The sequence below is a fragment of the Pinus tabuliformis genome, chromosome 5_2, assembly GCF_031772625.1.
Source record: "Pinus tabuliformis cultivar Carrire ecotype Pingquan chromosome 5_2, CPIR1, whole genome shotgun sequence".
Taxonomy (NCBI): domain Eukaryota; kingdom Viridiplantae; phylum Streptophyta; class Pinopsida; order Pinales; family Pinaceae; genus Pinus; species Pinus tabuliformis.
The window spans coordinates 721852603-721866599 of NC_142306.1; positions in this window are offsets into that span (position 1 = coordinate 721852603).

The window sequence follows — 13997 nt, forward strand, 5'->3', positions numbered from 1 at the left end:
TACATGAGTTGTAGGTCGGCTTGATAATAATTCCATAATCAAAATAAATTCATATCTCCATGAATACTTATCGGAATTGGATGATCTTTATATCAATCCTACACCTGGTTGCCAATTTTAACAACTTTTAGTGAGGTTTTCTACATATGTACATGTTGACGGTGCTGGACCCGCCAACATGTCAAGGGGATCTCCCCAATAAGAAGTCCCAATTAGACCTCAGACCATTTGGTGTAGGAGTCCCAACAGTGAGTTATAAGGTAATGCCTTGACCGCGATGTCGCACAGGGGCAAGTAAGATAACTCTGTCAGTAGCAAGGGTGTGACTGATGCAGTGAGTCAAGGAATGTGTATGAGAGGTTACAACACTTCAAAGGGGGGAAGGAGGTGAAGGTGAGTTCTAAATTGAAAGGGATCAGTCCCAACTCGGCTAGGAACACACAACACAAAGGACATGCACAGCTTCCAACAGAGTAGTCGACATAGATGCGGAAGTCACAACATACAAGGTAAGATAACACGAACAACACTCACGGATCAGTCTGAGATGAGTGTGCTGGTTGATATAACAAGGTTCATGAGAAAGGTTTATCTGATGTCTGGCAGAGAAGTCGACACGGACGATGACAACATTAACAACATATGCAACACATTAACAACAAGATTCATATAATTGCATACAAATCAGTTCATATATAAGTATGTAAGTTAAACAACATATATCATTAAGGCAACTGGAGTAGTCCAACTACAATAACAACATATGCATGAAAATGTGTTGGATTTTATTATATAAAGAAGTGTAAGTCACAATCATACAATACACCATGTAAACCTACTAGCCCCATCAGTGGAACGTTAAAACCACATCCGCTTGCTCCTCCAAAGAGATGAACTAGCTCTGTCCAGTGGAGAAGCCAAGGTGCGTTACAATACTGTCCAAGCCTTCTTCAAAATAGTCTTAGTAGAAGCTTGGCTGACCAAAAGCCCTTACAAGGAGTTATGAGGGACTATTTATAGCAAAGGGTGAGGTGACCCTTGACATTCCCCTTTGTGACAGTTCAACTACCCTCATGACTCTTCACCTACTCTATGATTGTTACATCCAACTATTGACACTTGACTTACACTTGACATGACTCAACACTACAATGCACATGTACTCATGTGAGACAACATGGCTTGAGCAAGCCTTGCAAGACATCATTGACACTCGGTTTGTTATGATGAGACCAACTCTTTGACATGCTTGTGATGGTGAAGTTGGTGAGTTGATGCCAATCTTGGTCGTCTGTGATGGTGTGCATGCACCTCATGGTGACATCTTGCTGAAGTGAACTCTTGCCTCCGTTGTAACCGGTGCACTGGTTCGGCCCCTTTCATCCAACTCATCTGCTAACATGTGCATGGTCTTCTTGGGTACGGTTGAACCGACAACACAATGATGCATAGTATCTGTGCTAATCTTCAAGTGTGTGCCAGTGGTCATGCACATCAACTTGTCGAAGTACATGTTCAGCCTCAGTTGGATTTGTTTCTCGTCTTCGCCTTGGTGAGTGTGTTGAATGGGTTGGATTGCATGCATGCGCTCAACGACATGCATGCTATTGGATCCCTTGCATGTGATCAACAACACTGCTCACCATGTCTGCTCTGTGTCAGCTACTGAGATGGATCCTTAACTTGTACTAGAAAAGTTCATGTGTGACGGCATGTTGGGCCCACTGTTGTTCTTGTTCCTGCTGCAACTCATTGGACTGTCTGCGTAGCTTCATGTTCTTCCTGAGTTTTTGCTTCAACACATGCAACTCCTTCTTTGTTCCATCTTCTGGTTTCGTGCGATCTTCAAGTCGTGTCATCACTTCATAGCCCGAGTCTCCAAAGTTGCTTTCATTATCAGTGGATCTGCTTGATCTTGCAACTTTTCTTACCTCTATGTTGTCAACAACCTTCCTCTTGCATTCGCTACGTTTGTTTTATTCGGTATGCCGCCTTCACCTATTGTTCATGATGTTGCTCGATGTGATGTTGCTGCTTGATGTTCTTGTCCACGAACAACTTGATGTCTTCATGAGTAGGAAAGCTCATAGAAACTTGATCAACTGCATCCCCAAGCGTGCTCTGAATGGTGTCTTCGTCTCTACTCTCCTGGAAACCATTGTACCTGTACTACTAAGAGGTAGATGAACACCTGCGATACCTGGAGACATGGCAACACTCATAGCAAGCAATATGTCAGTGGAAATCCAAAATGAACATGAGAACTAACTTGCAACATACCTTGGTGAATGATCATGAAGGTTATGCAATTTTGGCCCGGAGCTCAGGAGACCGACTGCCAAGATTGAAAAAGGCATAGTCTGGGCTGCTGAGAGACTGACTAACTGCTGGAATTGTGCAATGCACAGTCCAGTTTGGCTGCTGACTGCTGGGATTGCGCATTGCACAATTCCAGCTGGGAAGGACTGCTGGCCTAGGGACAAATTTGTGCAATTCTTGTGCCAAGTAGCCACTGTCCTCCAGAAATGCACAAAACAATCCTGGAGGCCAGTGTTGGGTAGGAATGCACAAATCTGGAGAGGAAGGTGAGCCTTCCTTTCCCAAATTACACAATGCAGCCTTGGTGAAAGCAGAGCCCGGGCCGAGGTTGGTCCGACTCGCCGATGGACAACTGAAGGAAAGTAAGTCAATGAATGCATGGCGACACGAAGTGATAGTAGAAGTGATTAACAGCGCATGCAAAACATGAATGAAATATTTAGCAAGAAGATCAACATGCATGTGGGTGAGGCAGTTCGCCGGTTGGGCGAACATCCATGCAAAACAGTTTCATGCATGCGACAACAGTGAGATAGCAACAAAAACTGAAACAAAGCTAGGACAAGCTAGTATACATGTAAACGATAACAAGCGTTCAAAGAAATCAAGCAAATAGTACTCCCACAAGCGAAAACACAAAAAGCGATAGAAATGTAGCACAAGGCATGTGAAGCGAGCTTACCCCAAAACAGTTGAGTTGAATGTGCCGACTGATCCTAGATGTGATGTGGGATGTCAGAGCTCCAAGGTTGATGTGAGGAATGAGCTCTGTAGCATCTGGTTGATGATTTTTGATAACATCGAGGTTGTGATGCGCATGCTACAAATCTAGGGGAAGTGACACTTGGTGGGAGGTTTCTGAAATGATCCTTGCATGTAACCTCCAATTGTTAAACATGGATCCCTGAAACAAGGGATGCCTTTGCATGTTGCCTTGGGAGAAGCGACCCATGCATGCAAGTTAGTTTTGCTTGGTCTCGGAGGGAAACGGTCAACTCAGCTGCACATGCAAGAGACTGCTCGATTGGTGGAGAAAAATGCGCATTTATGGCTGGGAGCTGGGCTAGCTTCCCAGGAGATTTGTGCAATTTCTGGGCAGAGCAGCTGACTGCTGCCCAGATTTGTGCAAATCCCGGGCTGAACAACCTGTTGCTAAGAAAATTTGCGTGAATCCTGTTGGGAGGGTTGGCTGGCAGGATTACGCAATCCTGGAGCCCAACAGGCTGTCAAAGAGGATTGTGTAATTTCTGGAGGGAAGGTTGGTTGCCCTCCAGACATGCGCAATTTTCAAGGGGAATTTGCTCAACCTGTAGCTAGACCAAGTCTAGGTGAGCATCCTGTGAAGGGAAAATATCAAATTGTGATCAACAGGCTGCCTTTGAGTAAGAAAGACATTGAAGCTTGAGGACTTGACAAAGTAAGGCAAGCTGTTGTGAAGGTTGGTAGGGAGGCTCCAAAACAAGCTAAGGCAAAATTTTGGAGGGCGGTTATAGCCGCTACAACACTTGGCGACACACTGGTAGAACTCCAGCTCTCTGAATGGACCTTGTTCGTGAAAAGCAAGTCTAACACCTCTGGAAGTATATTTCAGCTCTTAGCTCATCTTGACTTCACATTAGCTTAATTGTAAGATGTAGCATCTGCCAGAATCTTGGTCGATTGACACACATTCCAAGCCAAGGCAACATAGTTGTTTCAATTGGGGTTGAGGGGTATATAAGTGCACAAGCACTATAGTCGTCAAAGTCTAGGTTTCATCTCTGGTGTTGCTCCACTGCCAGCAAGCCTAGATAGTACCCCGGTGGAGTCACATAGGAACACAAACATGGCTTCACTGCCAACGAGCCTGGTTAGTACCCTGACAGAGTTACTTGCATCACCTCCCTACGCAGGAAGCCTTTCTCTTCTTTCACCTTATTCATCTTTAATTTTTTAATTTTTTGACTTTTAATTTTTTTTCATCTTCACTATGCATAACACTTATTCGTTTTAGAGGCGGAAGAGGGATCCTGACTTATTGAGAGCAGAGGAGGTTTTTCTAGCAAAGAAGTAGTTTATTGTATCTCTGACGTGTTTGTTAAGGTTTTCCCCTCGTCTTACTCTACTTGAATGAGCTTACAGGGGTTAACCCAAAAACACCGAATAGAGAAGGTGACACTAGTTAGCACGCAAGCATTATGTTTTCACCAAGGTTCACTTCGAACAATACATATTTTCCTTCGACGTATCGTGTACTAAAAGCAACAAGTTCATCATACAAAGGCAAGATGACAGATAACCAAGTAGTGATATTTGTACAAGCCCTCTTGTACCTTACCCAGCTCGTTTCAAGAGCCACACATGGTTTCATGCAAAACTAACCTATGAACGAAACAAGCAAACAAACTAACAATCAACAAAGCAAAGCAAGATCAGAAGCAAAAATGAAAGCGAGGCAAGTAAACAAACAAGCAAGCAAATATACAAGCAAACAAAGCATGTAAGCAAACAAGCATGCAAGCAAACAACTGAAAGCAAACACTACTCCTACTCCTACACTAACGGTGCATGGGCCTGATCACGTGAAGTGATACTTCCAATGCAGCCACCGACACATTGGTAGACCCATGTTGGTGAAGGCTTGGTCCGTGAGTAACCCAGTTGTGCGAACCAGAAACCAAGAAAGATATAACAATGAAGACAACAACACTTCGTGTTTCAAAGTGTCCATGGGACGTAAGTGAGTGCATGTGCATGATGGGCAGTCTGCGGACTTATCGTGGTGTTGTGTGACACTACGTTCGACTTTGAAGCAAAAGCACACTCTTGACTGAGACATGCAAGCAAACGAAAGGAACAAAGATAACTTGTGTCACACATGAGTGCTTGCAACGTAAAACTCCTCCAATGTACGAGCAATGGGATCATGCAGTTCGGGTGAAGGAAGCGAAATCTGAGTGGTAGATTGATCTTGAGTTCATACAGATGAGTGATGAGGAGCCTTGACTGTCTGAACAATTTCTTGATTGGAAGTGAAACCAACCTCAGGACAACAAGGGTCTGACATAACCATCAACTCAGGCTGAAGTGCCTCAACGGTCTGTGGGGTTTCAACTGCGTTGACAGATGGATCTTTGTAGACTAGTGGCTTAGATGGATTAACAGCAAGTGAATCAACATCGTGATTGGATGATGAGGTGAAGAGATCACGACAACCAAGATCATAAAAATTCAGGATGTTGGTTGGCATCCTCATGAGTCGATGAATCACATAGAGGGGTAGATGAGAAGGAAGGATGTTCACCCTCTAAGTTTCCAGAAAGAGCAGATGAAATATCAAGTGGATTTTCAATGAATGATTGGTCCTCTTCGTTGTTGGATGATGGGCTAACAAACAGTGTGTCCTGCGAAAGATTAACAATGGGTGCATCCATGGATGAAGACACACATGCAAAATCATGGATGGCAAGTTCACCAACGATGTTAGGAAAGAATAGAGGGGGCTCGGATGGAAGGGAGTCATCCTTCACCGAGTGTTGATGGTCAAGCTCCCACTCATACTCTTCATGAATGACAACGCATGTTGGTTTTGCAACACCAACTCCATCAATGGGTTGTTCCTCATTCACAACAAGTGAAGAGTCTGGAATGGATGAACACAAGACAAAATCATCCAGAGGAACACCTGGGTGCGAAGACGGAGGTCGAAAAAAGGAATGCATATGAGAACTCGAAGGACTCACAACCAAATCTGTGCGAAAATTGTGTGGAGTGATGTTGGGAGGGTGTGAAGGTTGAATAGGTGTGTGAACATGATCCTCAACATCACAGGGCGATGGTGGAACTGTTGAATGAGAGGGAGGCGAACAGTCCATTGAGACAGTGCTTGCTCCCACATGAGATTGCGTAGTTCCATCAACAAAGAAGGTTGAGCGAGGCTTGATCTCAAGCTTTCTCTTGGGACGGGAAGATTTCTTAAGGCAATACTTGAACCAGTCCTAAAGATAAGCAAATTTCATCTAGCTCCTCGGAGCTTGAAACTGCAATTCACGGAAACGCTGCCAAAAATCAATAACAGATTCATGTAGAGCCCTCTGTTGCTGTAACAACTTCCGGTCAAGATGGTCTGGATCAAAATGATAGAACGTGTTTTCAATAAGATCACATAGGCTTTTTTAAATCCATTGGCCCTCGAATGGGCTAGTTGAGTAGTCTTGGGTTTCCTTTTTTGTTGCCAAATCTAATGTCACATCTTCCACACCCATAAACATAAAATTTCCTTATCTTGAAATCAATGGGAGAAATAGTTTGCTCCTATAGAAACCCTTCTTCATATCCCACTACCAACGTACTCAAATGCTTTCTCGCTTTAAACCAACCATGTTCCAGCTTCTTCAAGAGATATCTAAATGAATTTGACTACAAAATGCTTCAATTTAACTTATTCTGTAATGTAAACTTAAAGATTATAATCCTTTACTTTAATTTCCTAAATAGAACCTACATAAACACCAGATTTGAGTAATAACACACTTAGATGAATCATTTGAGAAGTTATTGTGTCAAATTTCACACACACACATTTCTCAACTTTAGAAACAATGTCGTTAATAAGCCATTAAATGAGCATTAAGGTAAAGAGATTTAAATTCTAGTTAAGGTATAAAATTGATGGACACTCCTACTCGTCAAGTAATTTTGTACGACAATTTTTTTATTTTTTTATTTTTATATAAACTATTATTCTCATAATTTTTTTTGTAACCTAGAGAGATCGACAACTGGGTTAGTCTCGTACTCATGTGACACGAGGTCGATTCTGGCCACTATCACTATACCAATGAGAGCCTATGACATGTTGTCCTCTCAGTAAACCAAGTCACGACCAGGGGATTGAACCTTGAATTTTTTTAGTTTGCACGACTTCACATCACTTCAATCACAAATTAAGTTGCCCCCCTTTGACATTCTCATGCCATTCCATATTTATTTTGGTGTGTTATTTAAATATAATGTATTACATATGTTTTTGTTAGTTTTGTTGTAAATAAAAAAGCAATTTTCCTTGTGAATACAAAGGTAGCCCGTGCATAACATAAAATTATTATGGAAATACATTTAACATAACATTATATAACTCTTGATACATTTAAACTTTGATAAAATTTAATAGATTATCTTGATAGACCAACTTGCAAACCATTCAAATTTTGAAAAGCATCAAATAAGAGGTTCCAACTTACTATGCCTCAATTCTTCATAAATCCAATAATTGAATATGAATAATCCTAGGATGCATGCAATGATACCAATATAACTACAAACTACGTAGAAAGAAAAATTGCTTGAAGATGTAATTCAGATAGAGATTAAACCCACCTTTAAAAACTCACCACTCGCTTGGGAAGAATCGCTCTCAATGGTAGTTATCCCTAGCCTCAATCATTATTCGAGTCCACATAGAGTATCTTGACAGTTTAGACATTTTTGTATAATACTAAAAAACTATTAGACATGAAACAAAGTAAGTGAAAAAAATGAATCATTTAACCAAGTAAAGCATCTCGTTATGAAAACAAATTAATTACCAATTATGACTAAGCAATTAATTTGAATATGCGTAGGGACCAATCCTAATTTAAAAGTATTTATATTTAAAAAAAAAAAGGATTTGGAGACACTACCTTCTAGGAAGGAAGTTTGATCATAGGATTGACCATTGTGGGCTACAACACATATTCACTCAAGACCACTTAAATGCAAGACAAAGATGATGGTCTGAGCTAATTAGTGAATATGATTTTGATATCACTTACTTAAAAGGAACAATGAATAAGGTGGTTGATGCTTTAAGTAGGAGGCCTCAAATATTTTCAGTGATTCCCTTAAAGACAAATTTGAGGGAGAAACTGCTTGATTTACAATTTAAAGATGCCTGGTACCAGGAGGTTAGCAAAAGTTTGAGGGAGGATGAAATGAGGGTCCCAAAATATGAAGAATACTCCCTTGATAATGATGGGCTACTACGATTTCGGGGAAGGATATATGTACCATAAATGAAGATATACACCATTTAATCTTGAATGAAGCACATCGCGCAATATACATGGTACACCCTGGTGTTAAGAAGATGAGTGCGGACCTAAAACCACTCTTCTTTTGGAAAGGGATGAAGAAGGACATCGTGAACTTGGTAGCAAGATGCTTAGAGTGTCAATGAGTAAAAGCTGAACACAGACATCCAACAGGGTTATTGCAACCCCATGAGATACCAAAATCTAAATGGGAAGTTATATCAATGGACTTCATTGTGGGACTACCAATGACCTCAAGAAGACATGATTCCATATTTGTAGTGGTGGACACGTTGACCAAGAGTGCCCATTTCGTACCAATTAAGACTACATATAAGGCACCAGAAATAGCAAGAGTTTCTATTAATGAGATTATGAGATTGCATGTAGTGCCTAGGAAGATCATATTTGATAGGGGAGCAGTGTTTATAGGAAGGTTTTGGACCAGTTTCCAAGAAGCTTTGGGAAACCAGTTGAACTTCAGCATTGCTTATCACCCTGAGACAGATGGGCAAACATAGAGGACTAATCAAATCCTTGAAGACATGCTTCAGATGTATGTGATGGACCAAAAAAAGAGATGGGAGGAGTTTTTACCCCTCGTGGAATTTGCTTACAATAATAGTTATTAGAGTTCCATCAAGATGGCGCCATTTGAATTCTTATATGGAAGAACTTGCCAAACACCTCTGAGTTGGGACCTAGAGGACTGAGTATTAATAGGACCATAAGTGGTGCAAGAGATGGAAGAACAAATGACTATGATTAGGAAGAGGCTAAAAGAAGCACAAGATCGAAAAAAGAGCTATGTTGATTCTCATTAGGTAGACCGAAGTTATGAAGTGGGAGATAGGGTGTTCCTGAGAGTAAGGCCCCAAAAAAGCTTTATAAGATTTGGAAAGGGAGAAAAATTGTCTCCACGGTTTGTGGGACCTTTTTAAATCTTAGAAAAAAAAGGATCGATGGCGTATAAGCTTGCCTTACCTCCATCTTTAGCGTGTGTGCATGATGTGTTTCATGTTTCTGTTTTGCATCATTATATTTCAGATCCTTCGCATGTTATTGACTTGGGTCATTTGCAGGTTTCGGACGAGGGAACAGTGATGGCCGAATCAGTTCGCATACTGGACCAACAAACTTTGCAGCTTAGACGACGGTTAGTGGACCAGGTTAAGGTTTAGTGGGACAATTATAGTCCCAATTCAACTACTTGGGATGACGCCGAGGAGATGCATCACCATTTTCCTTACCTATTCCAAGGATTTCAAGACGAAGTCAAGTATTAAGAGGGGGTGTATGTAGTGCCCCACTCTAGTTGGCTGACAGTGATATGACATTAACATTTATTTAGCCCTAAGGCCCACATATTATTCTTTGAGGACCTCAGGTTGAGGATCCAGGCACATGACTCTATTATTAGTGGTTGAGATATTAGTGGTTGTGATGTTTATGTATGTTCTTCATTGATATTATGATGAAGATAACATTAATGGTTATGTATGTTCTCTATTGGTATTATGATGATTGTAGCATTAATGGTTATGCATATTCTCTATTGATATTATGATGATTGTGGCATAAATGGTATATTTGGTCTCTATTGAATTTATGATAATGATAGCAGTAAAGGATATGTATGCTCTCTATTGATATCACGATGTTGATAGCTTTGATGGATATGTATGTTTCCATTGATGTTATGACGATGATAGCCATGATGGATGTGTCCCCTATGTTACCTACTTGCATTAATTATGGTTCACAATGAACAATGATGCGAATGACTAGGTGATGTTGATGATGCTATTATGACTCAATGAGAAACCTTGTTACTGACGATTATTGAGTATGGCAGGAAACCACCAGAGGCACTTGCATATGACGAGTTGACGACACCTGGTTTGATAAAATTTATATTTTGTCTTTGAAATTCTATGTCAATTTTGAAACCTGCTATATATGTTTATCTATATTCTAATGATATGTTAGTGGTTGCAAGCACAAATTAGTTGCTTGGCCGAATGACTCACATATGGGTGATGGGGATATACAATTGGATGGCACTACATGGGAGGGGTGGGGCAGTGTCTCTGATCTCACCCACTAGCACTCCCACCGTGACTTGGGCTGGAAAGGTTGAAACACCTTCGCCTTGAAGATCACGATGTCATGAGGGCAAGTCCCAAAGTTGGGTCACTCATGAGGATTTTACCGAGGGGTGCGCATCAAGGCAAATTCCTTGATCCCTAACACAATTAGTATCACTATAACAGGCAACATAAGAGATGATAGTGGTCTCTCTTGTTGCACCTATGCTTTCCCCTCGTAGTCATTGAATGCTCGAAGGGCAAGTGGCGTGGCACCCTTGGAACTTCAAAGGAATTTCTTGAAGGGCACGACCAACTTGGCACCCTTGGCATCACAAATAAACAATTAGGCGTGGCACCCTTGGAACTTCATGGGAAGTTCTTGAAGGGCACGACCAAATTTGGCACCTTTGGAATCATTAAAAATAAAAAAAATTAATAAATATAATCAAGATATGAAAACCAGGCAAATTCACATAAAGAGTAAATGATGTTAGAAACTGAGGTAATTAAATCAAGAGTAAAACTTGGGTTAAGAGGATCATAGGAAGAAATAAAATATTTTACCTTAAAAACTCTACATTTCCCATGTTGGAAAATATTAGGTAGATAATGTAGTTTAATTAGGTAAAAAAGGGAAAAGGGGACATAAATGTAAGGATATATATTAATCTTAAAATAGTTAAAACTAATTAAGAGAAGAGGATGGTGAATTAAAATAAGATTAATAAATTAAATCTTAGAGAAATTTAGAGAACCTCCTTGTGGCAACAACCAACATAAGTATATCCATCTAAGAGATAACTTGAGTTAAATTAGGGAGTAGATAAGGGATCAAATCTTGACTTATCAATTGACTTTAGTAATGAACACAAATTAAGGAGTAAAAAGGGGGATCAAGAGACAACTAGGAGAAGAAATAGGAATCTTGTTGAGGTGAGGAAAAATATTAGTTTTAAATTAAAATTTAAGTAAATAATTTTGGAGACCCTTGATGAGAGAGTGACATATGGGTGGGTGAATAATCAAGCTATTGAATTATAAAAAATAATTAATTATGCATGAAATGCCAAATGTCATCTATGAAGACTCCTATAAAAGAAGGGGCAGGCCATGGGAGAAAGGACTTTTTTTCTTTACCCTATTGTTGGATGGATGAGACTATGTCAGAGTAGTGACTACGAGCTATAGTGATTTTGGTGAGGTAGAGGACTTTAGAGAGGGGACTCTTGAGCCAAAGAGTGCTCTCCTCTACCAGCTAATACATTCCTCCATTATACAACCCCATTGCAGCTTGGGGGTCTGCGGGGAAGGAGAGTACCCAAGGAGTAGGCTGGGAGGTCAATTGGTGGGTCATTACATTCGGATTAAGCATGTCGACATTCACACTTGGAGGCGACCAACAACAAAGGAGGGCAAACAACGACAAGTCAAGTTTGAATCTCGTCTCCTGGTGAACGGTACCTATGTTGTTATAATATTCTTTTGTATGACTTCATTATGGTTTTAGTTAATAACATGTAATTAGATGATATGTTCAATGAAGTGAAATTCAGAAAAGTGTTATATAATGCTTAATAATTTTTGAGTTCCCAATGTTATTTTTCTTATGGCTGTATTTTAGTATTTTTTAAAAAATAAAAAATAAAAATTAGGATTGGTCCCTACAATATGTAATTGAAATTTATAAGATTTTTGCACGGAGAGGCGCTCTCCAGTCCAATATGAGAGAGATGTTGTAATGTTTAGCATTTTGACATAGTCAAAACAAAATAGAACAAAATAAAATAAAAATAAAAATAAAGTAAAATAAAAAGCATAATTTTTTTGAATGAAGGCTTTTGTGAGTAGAGTTAATCAATGATATGTCTTCCAAATCCATCACATAAATCTTTTAGATTGCCGACGCGTTTCAAACCAACTAATATGGTTCATCTTGAGGACGATTATATGAACCACATTAGCGAGTTCAAAATGCGTCGACAATATAAAAAAATTATATGATGGATTCAGAAGACATATCTTTGAACATCAAATTCTCTATTCCATGTTTTTTCCCATGGTATTCTTTTGTAATGTGGCCTATTTAAAAGGCTAATAATTAAAATAGCCTAGATACATCTTAACTCCATATCTACCAAGTGTCGAGAGAGATCAAATCTCTCTCTTGACATGCAAATATATTTTAGAGTGAAAAGAGTTTTAATCCCTCTCTACGCTTGATAGATCCAAAGTTAAAATGGATCTAGATTGTTTCTTACAAATTTACTTTGGTTAAATATTACAAATAATTCTTTTATGAAAACATATAATATATATAAAAATAAAGGTATTTATAAATGTAAGTTTCAATATTAACACAACCATATACATTAATAGCTAGTAAATATCAATAAGCATCAAATTATTATAAATATCAAAACATTTTATGATATCTCCCACAATATCAAAATTAAATAAAATTATAAAAATCAAATGAATTATAATTTTATTTTTAATTAGTATTATATTATTAATTATTAAAAAATAATATATGAATTAAGAAAATATATATTTTAAAATATGTAGTAAGATTTTTAATCATAAATATTCGCTCCACCTTATTATGAAGTTTTTTAATTTATAAATAGTTACAATACTATGGATGAATATCATGGGTTATGTATACTACATGTCCAATAAATCATAATGATCATTTTATAGGAGAATCATTTCTATGATCATTTTTAATTAATCAATCTAATTAAAAGAATATAAATCACACAACTTTTTTTTTGACATAAATTTTAAGTTTTAAAATGTAGTTGTTATTAAAAATATTTCAATATATTTTTATAGAAATTAAATCTTTACTATCTACCCAATAGTTAAATTAAAACTCTTGATATCTTATTTCAAAATAAACACACTTAATATTATGTTAATAATAATAAACAATTTTATCCTCGATGGCGGTGACGATTGGCAACAGGGTTGGTTCGATGGGGGCCTTGTCACCCTCATGCTTGTGGCACTTAGCTTAATGGAGTGTGCCATGCATGTTTCCCTCGGAAAAGGTGCACCGAAGTTTTTGGATACGATGTAGGTTATATCAACTTGAGCATTTAGGGTTGTGCACTATTGTTTTTTGAAGGTTATGGGACTGGGGTGGTGGAAGTTCTTGGGCACTTGTTTTGGTAGGGTGGCATTCTGGTTGTGCCGTCCCCTGCTTGCCAAGCTACAAAGGATGACAAAGGCGATCAAGTTGACACTTGCATAGTTGTGAATGTTAGCCGGGAGATTCAATGTGAGAAAATGTGGGATCCAGGCTCGAGGTGGTGACCTCCTTCTATTCATGGTGTTGTAGTCGCTTGGTTGAATTAGCAGTGGCCTGGTGAGGACAGAAAGGTAGACCATTGGGGATATGCTTCGAGCACTTGCTCCTTGGTAATTTCAAGCTAACTTGAATTAAGGAGGGCGCCTGTATGTTTTTTTTCATTGGGTAGTCACAAGGGAGCTCGTTGATAAGAATTGGAGAGTGTCTTAGGTGTTTGACTCT